This window comes from Bos mutus, chromosome 1, assembly GCF_027580195.1.
Source record: "Bos mutus isolate GX-2022 chromosome 1, NWIPB_WYAK_1.1, whole genome shotgun sequence".
NCBI classification, from domain to species: Eukaryota; Metazoa; Chordata; class Mammalia; order Artiodactyla; family Bovidae; genus Bos; species Bos mutus.
The window spans coordinates 68,892,271-68,911,745 of record NC_091617.1 but is presented as its reverse complement, the minus strand read 5'-3'; the positions used below and the strand labels follow the sequence as shown (position 1 = coordinate 68,911,745).

General features: G+C 38.9%; 1 protein-coding gene across 9 annotated transcripts in view; it reads left to right on the top strand.

The window, feature by feature from the left end:
* The window catches only part of ZNF148 (zinc finger protein 148), a 142,841-nt gene that overhangs the window by 13,611 nt on the left and 109,755 nt on the right, over positions 1-19,475 (top strand). The window contains exon 1 of one of the 9 annotated variants that reach the window (XM_070370495.1): positions 1,370-1,592. The exons of the other annotated variants lie outside the window; for them this stretch is intronic. The gene's annotated coding sequence lies outside the window, so the exon portion shown is untranslated. Of the gene's footprint in view, positions 1-1,369; positions 1,593-19,475 lie in introns of those variants that run through there. 9 annotated transcript variants of the gene reach the window in all.

The following is a 19,475-nucleotide window of genomic DNA, read 5'->3' as shown; positions in this document are numbered from 1 at the left end:
TACTGGAGGGGGTTGCCATTTCCTTCTCCAAGAATTGTTTCTAGGACCTGCCTTATACAGGCCTTGGCGAGTAGGGGTATGCTCTGAGTCTTTGAGTGGATTGTGTGGGTTAGACCAATGATGGATATCTTAAGATATGAGGAATGATTATAGTAGAAATGGTGACAGTATGTTTTAAAGTGATAAATTAATTTAACACAGATAAATGACTTCACAAGATAGGGGTTGGATGCCTGAAAATCTTGGTTCATGTGAAGGAGTTTTCATTGTAAATTTGAGAGGATCCAGTATATAAGGGATTAGAATGAAATACACAGTTGCTGTTTTGCAGGGTGCCCTGTATATTTGTCAACACGTACATACACACCTGCATATGTAGATACATATAATGATAGAGATAATGTGTTAATTTGATTAGGTTCTATAATTAGAGTCTTTGGGGAAATAAATATGGTAGTCTTATTATGAGTGATTCAAATGAATTGGTAGAGAGTAGTTGGAAAGATAGTTATTAGCGTATGTTTAGGAAGTAGATTTTTTCAGTGACTTTGGTAGCCTGTCTGGCACAGTTTCACAAAATTTGAGGGCCATTTGGGGCAAATTTGTGTGTTAAGTTTGGGGATGTTAGCTTTGAGGGATTGTAGGATCAAACAAAAAATGCAGTGCCTGAGAAAGTTATTTATGAATTGATTTGGTAGATGCTGATAAAAATTAAAGAAGGTATTTGTGGAGAAGTTTGTGTAGGTAAGTGGGATAGATAATGGAGGGATTTAGGAGAAAGCTTGTTATTATTAGAAAAGTAAATTTCAAAAGAGTAAAATTGAAAAGACCTTTGGGGAAGATAATTCTTTTGAGAAAATGCAGCTCACAGGTTGAAAACAGGAAGGCAAGGGAAAAGTAAAAGGAGTAAACTAAGGTGTGGAAGGAAGAGTTAAGAGGAAGATTAAAGAAGAGGTTACTGGAAAAGATTTATTGTAAGGAATGTTGTGTTAAATACTACTTTTGATAGTGGTTCGGTGGGGAGGGGGACTTTTACCAAGGATAATTCAGTGTAATAGTTTTATTTCTTAAGAAACCCGGGAAGTAGGGAGCCCAGGCTCGCCCGCGCGGAATTTCACCGGAGCTCGGCTCAGCGGCAGGCGGAGCTGCGCGCGTGGTGGGCCCAGAGCCGCCGCAGCTGCCTGCGAGCGCGGCCGAGCGGAGTGGAGGCGGGCCGGGCCGGTGGGACTCGGGCCTCAGGGATCCGCGCACCCTCGGGCCCTCGGGGGGCGCTCCAGCGAGCGAGCAGGCCCGGGGCGGCGCGGTGGGGGCCGGGAGGAGGGGCTTCCCTGAGCGCCCGAGCAAACCTCCGCACGCGGCTCGCACCGCTTCCTTTTGTTGTGTGTACGGGAGTGAGAGAGTGCGCGCGCGTGCGTGAGTGCGCCCGTGGGCAGAGAGGCGGCGGAGCGGGGCCGAGAAGCTGGGGCTTTTCCTGCTGGGGTGGCTGGCGCGCCCGGGCCTCGGCGGGCGGTGGAGCCTTGCAGACACCCGTCTTCCGGGTCGGGGCCCGTGGCGCAGTCCAGGCCCCTTCCCCCAGCGAGATGGCAAACTTTGTGAGTGACTTCTCGGCGGCTAACAAGTGTCTGCCTGACAGCGGGGGCCGACGAACGTTAATTGACACCCTCCTTTCGGTCCTAACCCTGTGTGTTGTTTTTTTTTTTTAACAAATCTTATGTTGGACTGTACTGTGTTTACAGTTTTACGGTGTGCGAAAAGGTCAGACGGTAACTTGGGTCTACTAGACACTTTTTTTACTTGGTATCAAGAGCAAAAAATGTACGCTTGTTATCTATCCTTATATTGGTTGCGCTACTAAAACCTGCATGTTTAGTGGTAAGAACAGTCCTAAAGGCCTTTCCAGAATTAGGCTGTAGGGCACACTTTGTCTCTCCAGACTTCGTAAAGCATTTTTTACAGTGCCAAGAAAGAACTATTTGTGTCTTAGACTAGATAAAGTTAGGAAATGAAAAAGTTAAAGCCCTTACCAAGAGCTTGCGTTAAAAACAGCTTTTTTGTTTTGTTTTACATAAATTATGATTGGTGTAGTTTGCATATAGAGTTTTACACAGTTGGGCACGATGTGATTTTAAAAAGAGCGTTTCTTACTAATTTTACAAAGGGCGATGATAAAGGCACCACACAGTTTTGAAATTTCAAGTATGTTAAATGTTGCTATAAATAAAATCCTATTCAGATTTTTAGATTTAAGAAATCTAAAAATACGTTTGCAGTTGTCCTTTGGGTGCAGGAAGAAGTTCTAGGTTGCTCAGGGCTTGTTTCTGGGCAGATTTTCAGTGTTGTCAGCGTGATATGGGTGTAGAACCTTAACCTGAGTGAATAATTTGCTTGAGATTACCAGTCTGTTTGCAGCTGGGAATGGACTCCGAGTCTCTTATTCCCAGTCTGGTGACCTATCCAAGAATAGACTAAGGAAACTGGGTATTTGTCTGTTTGGTGGAAAATATGGCCGAGTTGATTTTATACTAAGTATTAAAGAGCCAGAAATGGAATGTGTGAACGTTTAATCTTTGTAGCACTTAGATGTATGTAGTTTCTCCATTCTTTAAATACAAAAAGGATATGAGGATATTCGTGTTGCTTTTCATGGCATTTGTAGCATATTTACATTTGATTGAAACGTAGATGCTTATTATATTTAACTGTGGGAGATGAGTTTTTCAAGTGGGTGTTCTCAGTGGTTGAAGAATAGTTGGTAACCTGAGGATGTTTAGCCTCATAAATGCTAGGGAGAAGAGGAATTATGTTAATTTCATTAATTTCTAAGTAAAAAATCTTCAATGGTCTTTATTGAAGATGCTTACAAAGGTCCTGATGGAATACCTGTGAATTTTCTTCTCAGCTTTCTGTATTGCTATTTTCATTATAATTACTAGCTATGATTTGTTTTGTTCATTCCTAGTCTTTCCTTTTACTTTTCCTCCTGTGTCACAGAAACATTCTTCTTCCTGCTTCTCATCTCCGAAGAACCCTGGAAATTTTTAATCTTAATACAGTTCTCCATGAGAGATGGTTTTGGCAATGTCTGAACACATTTTTGGTTGTCATGCTGGGGGATTCTATTGGTATCTAGTGGGTAGATAGTAAACATCCTACAATGCACATGATAACCCCCACAACAAAGAATTATCCAGTGCAGTGTCAGTAGTGTTGGTGTTGAGAAGCCCTGATTTAATTATTGTGGGTGATATTCTACTTATAATTTGTCATGTAATTGATATCTCTATATCAGATCTGTTATAAATCTTTTCTTAGAGTTGTCGTTAGAATGATCATGGGTCAGAGGTTATGAAGTATATTTTAGAGCATGAGTTAATAGGATTTTGGAGTGGAAAGGTTAACAAGTATAACTGAGTATGTGGCTAAGGAAATAGTTTCAGAGCGATTCAGAGAGGTTCTACGGATATGGAGAGCTCAGGTCTTGTTATTTCTATTATAATTTAATTTTAATTTACTTAATTAAAATTAATTTTAATTATTACTGAGGGAAATGGTATTTTGTAACTTTTGGTTGATAAATTTAAATAATTAAAATTTTAAAAATTGCATCATGAGAATCTCAGTATTCACTAAATCATTGTTACTTTTTCATATTCCCATGTTGTTGAATTCTTCAGCATGGTTTTGTTAACCGTTGTAAACTTTTCAGCATCTTCTTTTTAAAAAAATTTTGAAAAATTAAAAAAGGCCACATACAATTTAAAAGCAATTTGGAGTTAATTAGGATATCGTTGGCAGTATTGCAGATGCAAACCCAACTAGAATTGTTAAAATGTCTCAGGGTGTCTTGAATTTAGACATCTATTTTATGAGGATTACTGTAATGGTCAGTTATTGTACTGATTGTAAATCTATTTTAGCAAGATTCAGTTAATTTTAGAAAAATATACTGGAACTTTGAGGTGAAATGCAATTGAATGAAATATAAATTAGATATTTAAATTGGGTATTTCAAATTAAGTGCTGTATTGTTGGAGGGAGAAATATGAAGTTCTTTTTAAGTTAAAAAATGTTTTCTGTGGTGCTGCTTTTTAAAAATGAGGAAACCAAGTAGGACAGAAGACCAATATGAGCAAAGATTTTTATAAAATTGTTTTATTTAAGAAATACAAGAAATTTTTTTTATAGAAAAATTTTAAATGCTTTTTAGCAAAAAGAATAAAATCACTAACTGGAATACACTACTGTTAATGTTTTGATATATGGCATCTTATTTTTTTGTTAACCGTTTATTATGAAAAATTTTTAAAGATAAAAAATGCAGCATTCTTACGAACTGGTATATACCAGACTAGCCTCAACAGTTAGCAATTAATGGCCAGTCTTATTTCATCTTTGCTTCTGCACCCTGTCTCTCAACTCACATAATTTTTAAAAACACTTTAATTTGAAATAATTATAAACTCAGGAAGTTGCAAATAGTGGAGTCCTGTGTATCCTTTACCCAGCTTGACCCCAATGGTGAGACATTGAAGTTAGGAATTTGACATTGGTATTAATACATTACTGTTATAGAGATTGCCAAACTTAGTCAGTTCTCAGCATTTTAAAAAATTTAGTTATTTTGGATAATTGCTTTACAATGTTGTATTGGTTTCTGCCACCTTCACCCCCTCTTGGCACCCATAAGTCTTTTTTCTACATCTGTGAGTGGGTCTATTTCTGTTAAGTAGATCTATTCATTTGTGTTGTATTTTAGATTCCACGTATAAGTGATATGATATGGTATTTGTCTTTCTCTTTCTGATTTAATATAATAATCTCTAGGTTCATCCATGTTACTGCAGTTGGTGTTAGTTCATTCCTTTTTTATGGCTGAGCGGTACTCCATTGTGTAACTATGGGCTTCGCTGGTAGCTCAGCTGTTAAAGAATCCTCTAGCAATTCAGGAGACCTGGGTTCCATCCCTGGGTTGGGAAGATCCACTGGAGAAGGGATAGTTACCCACTCCTGTATTCTGGCCTGAAGAATTCCATGGGCTGTTTAGTCCTTGGGGTGGCAAAGAGTCGGACACGACTTTGTGACTTTCACTTTCATTTTTCATCCGTGTTACTGCAGATGGTGTTATTTCACTCTTTTTAAGGGCCAAGTAGTATTCCATTGTGTATCTATACCACATCTTCTTTATCCATTAATCTGTTGATGGACATTTAAGTTGCTTCGATGTCTTGGCTGTTGTATGTAGTGCTGCTGTGAACATAAGGGTGCATGTAATCTTTTCAAATTATAATTTTGTGTGGATATATGCTCAGGAGTGGTATTGATGGATCATATGGCGACTCTGTTTTTAATTCTTTGAGGAAGCTCCATACTGTTTTTCGTAATGGGTGCACCAATGTACATTCCCATCAACAGTGTGAGAGGGATCCCTTTTTTCCAACATTTATTTGTATGGTTTTTAATCATGGCCATTCTGACTGGTGTGAAGTGGTACTTCATTGTAGTTTTAATTTGCATTTCTCTAATAATTAGCAATGGTGAGCATCGTTTCATAGGGCAGCATGTTTTTTATTTTGATGAAGTTTGGTTTATTTATTTTTACAGAATATGCTTTTGGTGCCAAGCCCAAGAACCTTTCTTTAGGTCTTGAAGACCTAATTTTTATTCTAAAAATTCTGTAGTTTTATGTTTATGTTCATCATCCTTTTTGAAATAATTTTTATATGTGGTTGTGAGGTTTAGGCCTAGACTTTTATTTGGCATGTGCATGCATGCATGCTCAATCCCTTCAGTTGTATCTGACTCTTTGTGACCCCCTGGACCACAGCCTGCCAGGCTCCTCTGTCCATGGAATTCTCCAGGCAAGAATACTCGAGTGGGTTGTCATGCCCTCCTCCAGGGGATCTTCTTGACCTAGGGGTTGAACTTGCATCTCCTGCATCACAGGTGGATCCTTTACCCACTCGTTCCAGCATTGTTTGTTGAAAAGGCTATCCTTTCTCCTTTGAATTATTTTTCTGCTTTGTCAGTTAGTTAATTTTTCTTTACTGGTTATAGAATTATTTAGATTATTGGCTTCATTTTGGTTTAGTTTCAGTTGTATGAATTGGAGAAATTGTTCAGTTTTTTTCTGTGTCCAGTTTAAAAGTGTAAAGTTGTTTTGTAGTATTCCCATGGTATTAATATTACTTAATATTTATTTATTTGACTGTGCTGGGTCTTAGTTGTGGCACACAGGATCTTTGATCTTTGTTGTGGTATGTGGGATCTTTTTAGTGTGGCATGTGGACTGTTAGTTGTGGCATGTGGGATCTAGTTCTGTGACCAGGGATCGAACCCTGGCCCCCTGCATGTACAATGTGGAAGCTTAACCACTGTGCCACCAGGGAAACCTTCCTTATTATCTTTTCAAGTTCTGCAAGATCTTAGTGCTATCCCTGTTTCAATCTTAATATTGGATTTGTGTCTTGTCTCTTTGTTTTTGTTAGTGATGGTAGAGGAATGTAAAATTTTTGCTTCAATGATATTCTCTGTTTTCCTATTTTGAATTTTGTTGATTTCTGCTCTTCATTGTTTGCTTTCTATTGCTTGCTTTGGATTTATATTTTGCCTTTTTTTTAAAGTTTCTTTTAAGTAATTAAGGTATTGATTTGAATCTTTCCTCTTTTCTAATGTAAGCACTTACTGCTACAAATTTCCTCCTAACTACTGATTTAGCTGCATCCCACATTTTGACATGTTATGTTTTTATTTTCATTCATTTTATGTACATATTTAAAATTTTTCTTTGAGTGTTTGTCTTTGACCCATGGACTTTGTTTTTCCACTTTACTTTTCTTTTTTAATTGGAGGAACCCCATGGAGTTTTAAAAAGTGTTTATTCATTTGTGTTCAGAAATTTTCCTGTTGTCTTCCTGTTACTGATTTCTAGTTTGAGTCTAATATTGTTATATAATGTACCTCCTATTTTATTTTGATTCTTATAGATTTGTTGAGGTTTGTTTTATGTCCCAGGATATAATCTGTCTTTGTGAATATTCCATGGATGTTTGAAAAGAAATATGTGTTCTGCTGTTGTTGGGTGGACTATTCTGTGTACATCAAGCTGACCCTGTTGGTTGCTTGTGTTATTAATACAGCCTCTCTGATAAAAAACAAACGAACCATCCTAGCTTTTCCATTCTTCTTACTTTCAATATATGTTACTGAATTTCTTGTTAGTAGTATATAGTGGGCCATTTCAGAAATATATTCTTCCAGTCTTTCTTGATTTGTCTGTTTAGACCATCAACATTTAAGGTAATTACTGATAAATATTAACACTTAAATCTGCCTTTTTATTGTTATTATTTTGTAATTTTCTCTGGCTTTTTATTTCTCTCTTCTTTCCATCCTGCAGATTACTAAAACATTTCTTAAGATTCTGTCTTTCATAATTTGTAAAATATTTATAGTTTTGAGTCTGTTTTGGTATAGATTTTGTAGTGGCTGTTGTAGTTATTACTAGTGTATATATGACTTATAGCAGTCTCCGGGTATCAGTACTTTACTGCTTCAGTTGTCATGTGGAAACTTCACTTCTCATTTGCCTTTTTTTACCATCTTGACTTTTTTTTTTTTTTTTTAACCATCTTTTAAATGTAATTAAGTATCAGTATAAATTTTTGTTTCCGTCATTAAGTATGATCTAGAAAACTACGATGCAGCTGAAGATGGGAGAAGCTCTATACAGTCAGCAAAAACAAGACCTGGAGCTGACTGTGGCTCAGATCATCAACTTCTTATTGCAAAATTCAGGCTCAAATTGAAGAAAGTAGGGAAAGCCACTAGGCCATTCAGTTATGACCTAGATCCAATCCCTTATGATTATACATGCAGTGGAGGTGACAAATAGATTCAAGGGACTAGATCTGGTATACAGAGTACCAGAAGAACTAACTATAGATGGAGGTTTCTAACATTGTAAAGGAGATGGTGACCAGAACCATCTGCAAGAAGAAATGCAAGAAGGCAAAGTGGTTGTCTGAGGAGGCCTTACAAATAGCTGAGAAAAGAAGAGAAATCAAAGGTAAAGGAGAAAGGGAAAGATATACCCAACTGAATGCAGAGTTCCAGAGAATAGCAAGGAGAGATAAGAAAACCTTCTTAAATGAACAATGCAGAGAAATAGAGGAAAACAATAGAATGGAAAAGACTAGAGATCTGTTTAAGAATATTGGAGATACCAAGGAAACATTTCATGCAAAAAGATAGGCATAATAAAGGACAAAAACTGCAAGAACCTAACAGAAACAGAAGAGAGTAAGAAAAGATGACAAGAATACACAGAAGACGTGTACAAAAAGCTCTTAATGACCCAGAAAACCATGATGGTGTGGTCACTCACCTAAGACTCCTGGAGTGTGAAGTCAAGTGGGCCTTAGGAAGCATTACTATAAATAAAACAGTGGAGATGATGAAATTCCAGCTGAACTATTTCAGATCCTAAAAGATGATGCTGTTAAAGTGTTGCATTCAATATATCAGCAGATTTGGAAAACTCAGCAGTGGCCAGAGGACTGGAAAAGATCAGTTTACATTCCAGTTGTGAAGGACTATGCTAAAGAATGTTCAAATTACAGAATGTTGCAAATTACAGTTGCACTCATTTTACATGCTAGCAAGATTATGCACAAAACCCTTCAAGCTAGGCTTCAATAGTACATAAGCCAAGAACTTCCAGGTGTACAAGCTGGATTTAGAAAAGGCAGAGGAACCAGAGATCGAATTGCTAACATCCGCTGGATCATAGAAAAAGAAAAGAAATTCCCCCCAAAATCTACTTTTGTCTTATTGACTATGCTACAACCTTTGATTGTGTGGATTACAACAAACTGTAGAATATTGAAATATCAGACTACCTTAGCTGTCTCCTGAGAAATCTGTATGCAGGACAAGAAGCAACAGTTAGAACTGGACGTGGAACACCTGACAGGTTCAATATTGAAAAAGGAGTACATCAAGGCAGGATATTGTCACCTTGCTCATTTAACTTAAATGCAGAGTTTAGTTCAGTTCAATCGCTCAGTCGTGTCCGACTCTTTGCGACCCCATGAATCGCAGCACGCCAGGCTTCCCTGTCCATCACCAACTCCCAGAGTTCATGCAGACTCACATCCATCGAGTCGGTGATGCCATCCAGCCATCTCGTCGTCTTTCATCCCCTTCTCCTCCTGCCCCCGATCCCTCCCAGCATCAGAGTCTTTTCCAGTGAGTCAGCTCTTGGCATGAGGTAGCCAGAGTACTGGAGTTTCAGCTTCAGCATCATTCCTTCCAAAGAACACCCAGGACTGATCTCCTTTAGGAGGGACTGGTTGGATCTCCTTACAGTCCAAGGGACTCTCAAGAGTCTTCTCCAACATCACAGTTCAAAAGCATCAATTCTTCAGCGCTCAGCCTTCTTCACAGTCCAACTCTCACATCCATACATGACCACTGGAAAAAACCATAGCCTTGACTAGACGGACCTTTGTTGGCAAAGTAATGTCTCTGCTTTTGAATATGCTATCTAGGTTGGTCATAACTTTCCTTCCAAGGAGTAAGCGTCTTTTAATTTCATGGCTGCAATCACCATCTGCAGTGATTTTGGAGCCCCCAAAAATAAAGTCTGACACTGTTTCCACTGTTTCCCCATCTATTTCCCATGAAGTGATGGGGCCAGATGCCATGATCTTAGTTTTCTGAATGTTGAGCTTTAAGCCAACTGTTTCACTCTCTTTCACTTTCATCAAGAGGCTTTTGAGTTCCTCTTCACTTTCTGCCATAAGGGTGGTGTCATCTGCATATCTGAGGTTATTGATATTTCTCCTGCCAGTCTTCATTCCAGCTTGTGCTTCTTCCAGCCCAGCGTTTCTCATGATGTACTCTGCATATAAGTTAAATAAGCAGGGTGACAATATACAGCCTTGATGTACTCCTTTTCCTATTTGGAACCAGTCTGTTGTTCCATGTCCAGTTCTAACTGTTGCTTCCTGACCTGCATATAGGTTTCTCGAGAGGCAGGTCAGGTGGTCTGGTATTCCCATCTCTTTCAGAATTTTCCACAGTTTGTTGTGATCCACGCAGTCAAAGGCTTTGGCATAGTCAGTGAAGCAGAAATAGATGTTTTTCTGGAACTCTCTTGCTTTTTTGACGATCCAGCCGATGTTGACAATTTGATCTCTGATTCCTCTGCCTTTTCTAAAACCAACTTGAACATCTGGAAGTTCATGGTTCACGAATTGCTGAAGTCTGGCTTGGAGAATTCTCAGCATTACTTTACTAGCGTGTGAGATGAATGCAATTGTGCGGTAGTTTGAGCGTTCTTTGGCATTGCCTTTCTTTGGGATTAGAATGAACACTGACCTTTTCCAGTCCTGTGGCCACTGCTGAGTTTTCCAGATTTGCTGGCATATTGAGTGCAGCACTTCCACGGCATCATCTTTCAGGATTTGAAAGAGCTCAATCAGAATTCCATCACCTCCACTAGCTTTGTTCGTAGTGATGGTTTCTAATGCCCACTTGACTGCACATTCCAGGATGTCTGGCTCTAGGTGAGTGATCACACCATTGTATGCAGAGTAGATCATATGAAATGGTGGAGTGGATGACTCAGAAGCTGAAATCAAGATTGCTGGGAGAAATATAAAAAACCTCAGCTATGCAGATGATACTACTTTAATGGCAGAAAGTGAAAAGGAACTAAAGAGCCTTTGATGAAAGTGAAAGAGGAGAGTGAAAAAGATGGATTAAAATTCAACACTCAAAAATTGAAGATCATGGCATCCGATCCCATCACTTCATGGCAAATAGATGGGGAAAAAGTGGAAACATTTTTTTGGGGCTCCAAAATCACTGTGGATGGTGACTGCAGCCATGAAATTGAAAGATGCTTGCTCCTTGAAAGAATAGCTATGACAAACCTAGACAGTATTAAAAAAACAGAGATACCACTTTGCTGACAAAGGTCCATATAGTCAAAGCTGTGGTTTTTCCATTAGTAGTGTATGAATGGTGAGTTGGACCATAAAGAAGGCTGAAACCCAGAGAATTGATGCTTTTGAACTGTGATGTTGGAGAAGACTTGAGAGTCCCTTGGACCGCAAGGAGATCAAACCAGTCCATCCTAAAGGAAATCAATGCTGAATATTCATTGGAAGGATTGATGCCGAAGCTGAAGCTCCAATATTTTGGCCTCCTAATGCAAAAAACAGACTCAATGGAAAAACCCCTAATGCTGGGAAAGATTGAGGGAGGGAGGAGAAATGTGTGACAGAAGATGAGATGGTTGGATGGCATCACTGACTCAATGTACATGAGTTTAAGCAAACTCTGGGAGATACTGAAGAACAGGGAAGCTTTGTGTGCTGCAGTTCATGGGGTTGCAGATAGAATGTGACTTAGTGACTGAACAACAGAAAATTAATGATGAAAAAGATAATGTGTTGTGTGTACCTATATTTCTATTTTTCTTGTTCAGAAAATTTTCTTCAGCCAGGGATCGAGTTGCTAGTGACATATTCTTTTAGTTTTTCTTCTCTTGAAAATGCATTAAAATTTTTTCCATTTATTACTTGTTGTGGTCTGAATGGATTTCTCTAAAATGTAAATGTTGAAATACTAATGCTTAGCATGATAGTATTGGGAATTAGGTCCTTTGGGATATTTTTAGGTCATGGGGGAGAGCCCATGAGTGGGATTACGGCTGTTACAAAAGAGGCCCCCAAGAGACCTCTCTTGCTCCTTTTCTGCCATGTAATAATATAGTGAGAAGTCTGTGACCTGGAAGAGGGCCCTCACCTTAACCATGTTGGCACCCTAATCTTTGGATTTCCAGCCCCAGAACTGTGAGAAGTAAATTTCTGTTGTTTATAATAGAGCCACTCATTTTGTCATGTTTTGTTATGGCAGCCTGAATAGATTTACAACATTCCTGAAGAGTAGTTTTCACTGGGCCTAGAATTCTTGGTTAGCAATTCTTTTTTTTTTTTTTAAGCATTCAAAAAATATTCTGCCACTTTTTCTAGTCAAGGCTGTATATTGTCACCCTGCTTCTTTAGCTTATATGCAGAGTACATCATGAGAGACGCTGGGCTGGATGAAGTACAAGCTGGAATCAAAATTGCCGGGAGAAATGTCAATAACCTCAGATATGCAGATAACACTACCCTTATGGCAGAAAGCAAAGAATAACTAAAGAGCCTCTTGATGAAAGTGAAAGAGAAGAGTGAAAAAGTTGGCTTAAAGCTCAACATTCAGAAAACTAAGATCGTGGCATCTGGTCCCATCACTTCGTGGCAAATAGATGGGGAAACAGTGGAAACAGTGACAGACTTTATTTTTGGGGGCTCCAAAATCACTGCGGATGGTGATTGCAGCCATGAAATGAAAAGATGTTTGCTCCTTGGAAGAAAAGTTAGGACCAACCTAGGCAGCATATTAAAAAGCAGAGACATTACTTTGCCAACAAAGGTCTGTCTAGTCAAAGCTGTGGTTTTTCCAGTAGTCATGTATGGATGTGAGAGTTGGACTGTGAAGAAAGCTAAGCGCTGAAGAATTGATGCTTTTGAACTGTGATGTTGAAGAAGACTCTTGAGAGTCCCTTGGACTGCAAGGAGATCCAACCAGTCCATCCTAAAGGAGATCAGTCATGAATATTCATTGGACGGACTGATGCTGAAGCTGAAAATCCAATATTTTGGCCACCTGATGCTAAGAACTTTGAAAAGACCCTGATGCTGGGAACGATTGAAGGTGGGAGGAGAAGGGGATGACAGAGGATGAGATAGTTGAATGGGATCACTGACTCAATGGACATGAGTTTGAATAACCTCTGGGAGTTGGTGATGGACAGAGAGGCCTGGTGTGCTGCAGTCCATGGGGTCACAGAGAGTCGAACATGACTGAGCGACTGAACTGAGCTGAACTGATGGTTAAGAAATCTGGTGGTGTTGCAGTTGTTGTTCAGTTCTAGGAAATAGTTATTTTTTTATGGCTGCCTTCAAAGGTTTTTCTTTCTTTTTAGTTTTTGAAGTTTTAATTATGATGTGTCCTGGTGTAAATTTCTTTGGGTTTATCCTGTTTTGGGTTTACTCTTTTTTGAATCTGTAAGTTTGTATGTGTCATATTTGAGACATCATTAGCCATCTTTCCTTTATATACTTTTACAGTCCTTCTCTCCTCTCTGGGACTCCAACGATAGGAATGTTGGATCTTTTGTTATTTGGCCTCAGGTCCTTAAGACTCTGTTAGTTTTCTTTCAGTCTTTTCTTTCCTGTTTTTCAGATTGGGTTAATTCTATTTTTCTGTCCTCAAATTCAGTGATTCTTTTTATTATCTCTGTGATTGTATTGAGCCAATCCAGCAACCTTTAAAGTTTTATGTTATAGTAATTTTTAGTTCTGTAATTTCTTTTTGCTTCTTTTTTATAACTTTTGTTTCTTTACTGAGGTTTTCCATTTTTTTTTTCACTTGTTTCAGGAGAATTTAGAATTGATTGCTGAGACATTTTATAATGGTACTTTAAAATCTTTTTCAAATAATTGTGTAGCATCCAACTCATCTCTGTATTGGCCTTGGTTGATTATCTTTTCTCACTCATGTTGGGATTTTCTTTTGTCATTTTCAGTTGTGTATTATGTCAGAAGGCTCTGGGCCCTATTTATATTTTTTATTTTATCACACAGTCATCCCACTTATATTTAGTGTACAGGTCTTCACCTGCTTTTGTAGGCTTTGGTTTTAATGGCAGTTTAATTTTCAGAGCCTTTGTGGTTGGCTTGGTTTATCTGATGCTGTCTGGACACCCACTGGTCCTTGATGATTTTACCTTAGAGAATAGAAGGCATTTCCTTTTATCAGGTTTCTGGGTGTCTCCAGATGGGAGAGGATTGTGGTGTGGTCCTCCTGGTACCCACCCCAAACCCCTAGTTCTTCCCTGACCCTGTATCTTTGGGTGAGAGAGGAGAGTCTTGGCCCATACTGAGTTGTTTGTGCTGGCTGGGTTCCTAAGTTTTGACCACTTGCCTCTGCATCTCAAGGTGGAAAAAAAGAGTTTCAGATCATACAGGGAAGGAAGAGTTGCTTCCTCTGTCTGGTCTTTGTTGTTGGCTGAGCTTCCAGTTGCCCTCCCTTGCTTGATATTGCGGAGAGACTCCTGTTTAGTTTGGGGGAGGATTATGCTTATCTAGTCTGCTTTCTGTTGCTGAATTGGTGGCTGTGAAATGCCAGTCTGGGTTGCCTTCTTCTATTGGTTGTGGGGACGTAAAGCACTATGATCCTTTTTTTGTTTCTCTGATCCTAGAGTCCGAAACTGGTTAGCTGCCTTCTTTCCAGTTTTCATAGTTTTCTTTTGGTTGTCTCTTTCTGTTATTCCCATGGTTTATACTTATGCTTAATGTGGAGGGGCAGGGAAAAAGAGAGCTATGCCATCTAGACTGGAAGTTCAAATTCTTTATTTTTTGTGAACTTGCATCATCTCCACCTAGCAGGTTATTTCAACTTTGAAAATAATAGTTTATGGCCATGTGCTTTGTGAACTTTTGAGCACAGTGTAAATGTTTGCTTCAATTATAGACCATAGTATTGTACCCTAAGGAAATTTTTGGAACATGGGTAATAATCAGTTCAAGAGGGTGCCAGAATATATGCTTGCTATTATACTAGGCATGTATCACATAAACAAACTTTGTAATATAGTTAATTAAAATGAAACTGTGAATTCTGGGTAAAGATGTGTTTATTTAAAGGATTATTTGTATTTAAAGTATTTAATAATTTCAGTACTAGATTGTTGCTGTTCAGTCACTAGGTAGTGTCCGACTCTTTGTGACCCCATGAACTGCTTCACGCCAGGCTTCTCTGTACTTCACTATCTCCCTGAGTTTGCTCAAACACATGTCCATTGAGTTAGTGATGCCATCCAACCATCGCATCTTCTGTCATTCCCCTTCTGCTCTCAATCTTTCTCAGCATCAGGATCTTTTCCAGTGAGTTGGCTCTTCACATCAGGTGGCCACAGTAGTGGATCTTCAGTTTGAACAACAGTCCTTCCAATATTCAGAGTTGATTTCCTTTAGGATTGACTGGTTTGATCTCCTTGCTGTCCAAGGGACTCTGAGGAGTCTTCTCCAGCACCACAGATCGAAAGCATCAGTAATACATACTAGTTTTTTAATATTAGTAAACATTTTTAAAAACAATACTGAAAATGTTGTATTATGCAGACAGGTTAATCTGTTTCTAATTCATTAGTTGAAAAGGAAAGATAAGATAAAAGGTCCTGCTTTTTACATTCCATGGTTTTCTAATTGAGAATAAATTGGCCCCAAATAAGAAAATGTCCATTCTATGTTAGTAGAAGAAGCCATTGTTTCTGAAGGATGAATAACTTGTTAAATCAACTACTGCTATTTATTCATTTGGCCACCCTGCTCAGCATGTGGAATCTTCGTTCCCTACCATATATTGAACCCATGGTGCCTGCAGTAGAAGCATGGAATCTTAACTACTGGACTACCAGGGAATTCCCAACTATTACTGTTTTTTAAAAAAATCTCACTAGCATATGGAAACAGTGGCTGACTTTATTTTTTGGGGCTCCAAAATCACTGCAGATGGTAATTGCAGCCATGAAATTAAAAGACGCTTACTCCTTGGAAGGAAAGTTATGACCAACCTAGACAGCATATTAAAAAGCAGAGACATTACTTTGTCAACAAAGGTCCGTCTAGTCAAGGCTGTGGTTTTTCCATTGGTCATGTATGGATGTGAGAGTTGGACTATAAAGAAAGCTGAGCGCCAAAGAATTGATGCTTTTGAACTGTGGTGTTGGAGAAGACTCTTGAGAGTCCCTTGGACTGCAAGGAGATCCAACCAGTCCATCCTAAAGGAGATCAGTCCCGGGTGTTCATTGGAAGGACTGATGTTGAGGCTGAAACTCCAATACTTTGGCCACCTGATGCGAAGAGCTGACTCATTTGAAAAGACCCTGATGCTGGGAAAGATTGAAGGCAGGAGGAGAAGGGGACGACAGAGGATAAGATGGCTGGATGGCATCACCGACTCAATGGACATGAGTTTGGGTAAACTCCGGGAGTTGGTGATGGATAGGGAGGCCTGGCATACTGCAGTTCGTGGGGTCCGTAAGAGTCGGACGCGACTGAGCGACTGAACATATTTTGTCAATTGTGGTGTTATTTTAGTTATAGAGAAATAATTGGGCTCCATTGCAGCCACTTGTTGAGGTATTCTCCGATTGACTTTAATGGCAAAGCTTAGATTTCTAATTAGACTAGAAACCATTTCTTTTATGTGTGCGCACACCTCTACATTGTGTTTAGTGTCTAATGGAATTCTGGACGTATGTTCTAGACAGAGGAGATAAAAATGACTGATTCTAGTATTGAATAAGATTAAATTATCAACAGGTGAACTGGCTTTTTAACGGACCATTTATGTTTTTAAATGAAAATATTTAATTATATTTCATATTTGAAGTAATAATTCTAGTTCCCTCTTGTTATTTTTGGTTTAATAGTATTTTAACATTTTTATTAATAAAGAATTGACACTTTAAATAGCTGAACTTATTTTCAAATGGGTATTTCTGTAATCTCTTCTTGGGTCTCATAAATTATTAGAATAGAATAATTTTTATAAAAATCAGGTGAACTTAATTTTTTGTTTCTTTACATGGTAACCATTATGGAAGCAGAAGAGATTAAGAAGAGCCGGCAAGAATACACAGAGAAACTATACAAAAAAGGTCTTAGTGACCCAGAAAACCACGATGATGTAGTCATTGATCTAGACCCAGACATCCTGGAGTGTGAAGTCAAGTGGGCCTTAGGAAGGATTACTGCAAACAAAACTAGCAGAGGTGATGGAATTCTAGCTGAACTATTTAAAAATCCTGAAAGATAATGCTGTTAATGTGCTGTACTCAGTATGTCATCAAATTTGGAAAACTTGGCAGTGGCCTCAGGAAAAGGTCAGTTTTCATTCCAATCCCAAAGAAGAACAGTGCTAAAGAATGTTCAAACTACTGTACAATTGAGCTCCTTTAACATGCTAGCAGTGTTATTCAGCTAGTAATGCTGAAAATCCTTCAAGCTAGATTTCAGCAGTATGTGAACTGAGAACTTCCAAATGTACAAGCTAGATTTAGAAAAGGCAGAGGAACCAAAAATCAAATTGGCAACATTTGTTGCGTCATAGAAAAGGCAAGGGAATTCGAGAAAAACATCTACTTTGCTTCATTGACTATGCTAAAGCCTTTGTATTTGTGGATCACAACAAACTGGAAAATTCTTAAAGAGATTGAAGTATCAGACCACCTTGCCTGTCTCCTGGGAAACCTGTATGCAGGACAAGAAGCAATGGGTAGAACTGGACATGGAAAAACGGACTGGTTCATAGTTGAGAAAGGAGTTCATCATGGCTGTGTACTGTCACCCTCCTTATTTAACTTATGTGCAGAATACATCATGCAAAATGCCGGGCTGGCTGACTCTCAAACTCGAATCAAGATTGCCAGGAGAATCAACAACCACAGATTTGTAGATGATACCACTGTAATGGCCGAAAGTGAAGAGGAACTAAAGCACCTCTTGATGAGGGTGAAAGAAGAGAGTGAAAAGGCTGTATTAAAACTCAGCATTCTGAAAATGAAGACCATAGCATCCGGTCCCATCACTTCATGGCAAATAAAAGAGGGAAAAAGTGGAAATAGTGACAGATTTTATTTTCTTGGGCTGCAGAATCACTGCTAACGGTGACTGCAGCCATGAAATTAAAAGATGCTTGCTCCTTGAAAGCTGTGACAAATGTAGACAGTGAATTAAAAGCAGAGCCATCTCTTTGCCAACAAAGATCTGTATAGTCAAAGCTATGGTTTTTCCAGTAGTTTTGTATGGATGTGAGAGTTGGACCATAAAAAACGGTTGAGTGTTGAAGAACTGATGCTTTCAAATTGGGATGCTGGAGAAGACTTGTGACAAGTCCCTTGGATAGCAAGGAGATCAAACCACTCAATCCTTAAGGAAATCAACCTTGAATATTCATTGGAAGGAATGATGCTGAAGCTCCATTGCATTGGCCACCTAATGCAAAAAGCTGACTCATTGGAAAATATCCTGATGCAGGCAAGAGGAGAAGGGGGTGATAGAGGATGAAATGATTTGATGTCATCATCGATGCAATGAACAGGAGTTCGTGCAAACTCTGGAGATAGTGAAAGGGAATCCTGGCATGATGCAGTCTGGGGTTGCAAAGAATCAGACATGACTTAGCGACAGAACAACAACAACGATGATCATTACTGTAGATAGCATTTTAATTTCAAATTTTGTTTTCACTGATCTTATCCTTACTTCAAAGATGTTTATTTTTTTTTGACTCCCAGAATATTGTTAATAGTAACGTTAAATATATTTTAATTGGAAACGACCTCTCCTCTTGTGCTGTTGCTGCGTCGCTTAAGTCGTGTCCGACCCTGTGCGACCCCATAGACGGCAGCCCACCAGGCTCCCCCATCCCTGGGATTCTCCAGGCAAGAACACTGGAGTGGGTTGCCATTTCCTTCTCCAATGCATGAAAGTGGAAAGTGAAAGTGAAGCTGCTCAGTCGTGTCCGACTCTCAACGACCCCATGGACTGCAGCCCACCAGGCTCCTCCGTCCATGGGATTTTCCAGGCAAGAGTACTGGAGTGAGGTGCCATTGCCTTCTCTACCTCTTGTGCTATGTTAAAGTAAACATTTATTTGGATGTAGGAGATCTGGTTGAATTCTTTGCCATGATGGTTAAGTGCTGTGTAACCATGGGTATTTAACCTCTTCAACCTCAGTTTCATGATTTTTTTTTTTTAATTTATATTTTTAATTGGAGAAAAATTTCTTTTCATTGTTGTGTTGGTTTCTGCTGTACACTGCCAATCAGCCATATTTATACATATCTTACCTCCCTTTTGAGCCTGCCTCTCATCCCTTCTCCCCATTCCATCCCTCGAAGTCATCACAGAGTGCCAAGCTGGGCTTCCTGTATTATATAGCAACTTCTCGCCAGCTGTCTGTTTTACACATGGTAGTGTGTATATGTTAATTCTGCTGTCTCCATTTGTCTCTCTCTTTTCTTCTCCCACTGTGTCTACAGATCTGTTTTCCAAATCTGTGTTTCCATTCCTTCCCTGCAAATCGATTCATTAATACTATTTTCTGGATTACATATTTATGTGTTAATATATGGTATTTGTTTTTCTGTTTCCAACTTACTTCACTTTGTATAACAGTTTTTAGATTCATCCACCTCACTAGAATTGATTCAAATTTTTTCTTTTTTATGACTAATACTCCATTGTATATATGTACCACATCTCTTTATCCATTCATCTGTCAATGGGCTTAGGTTGCTTCCATATCCTAGCTATTGTAAACAGGGCAGCTATGAACATTGGGGTACATGT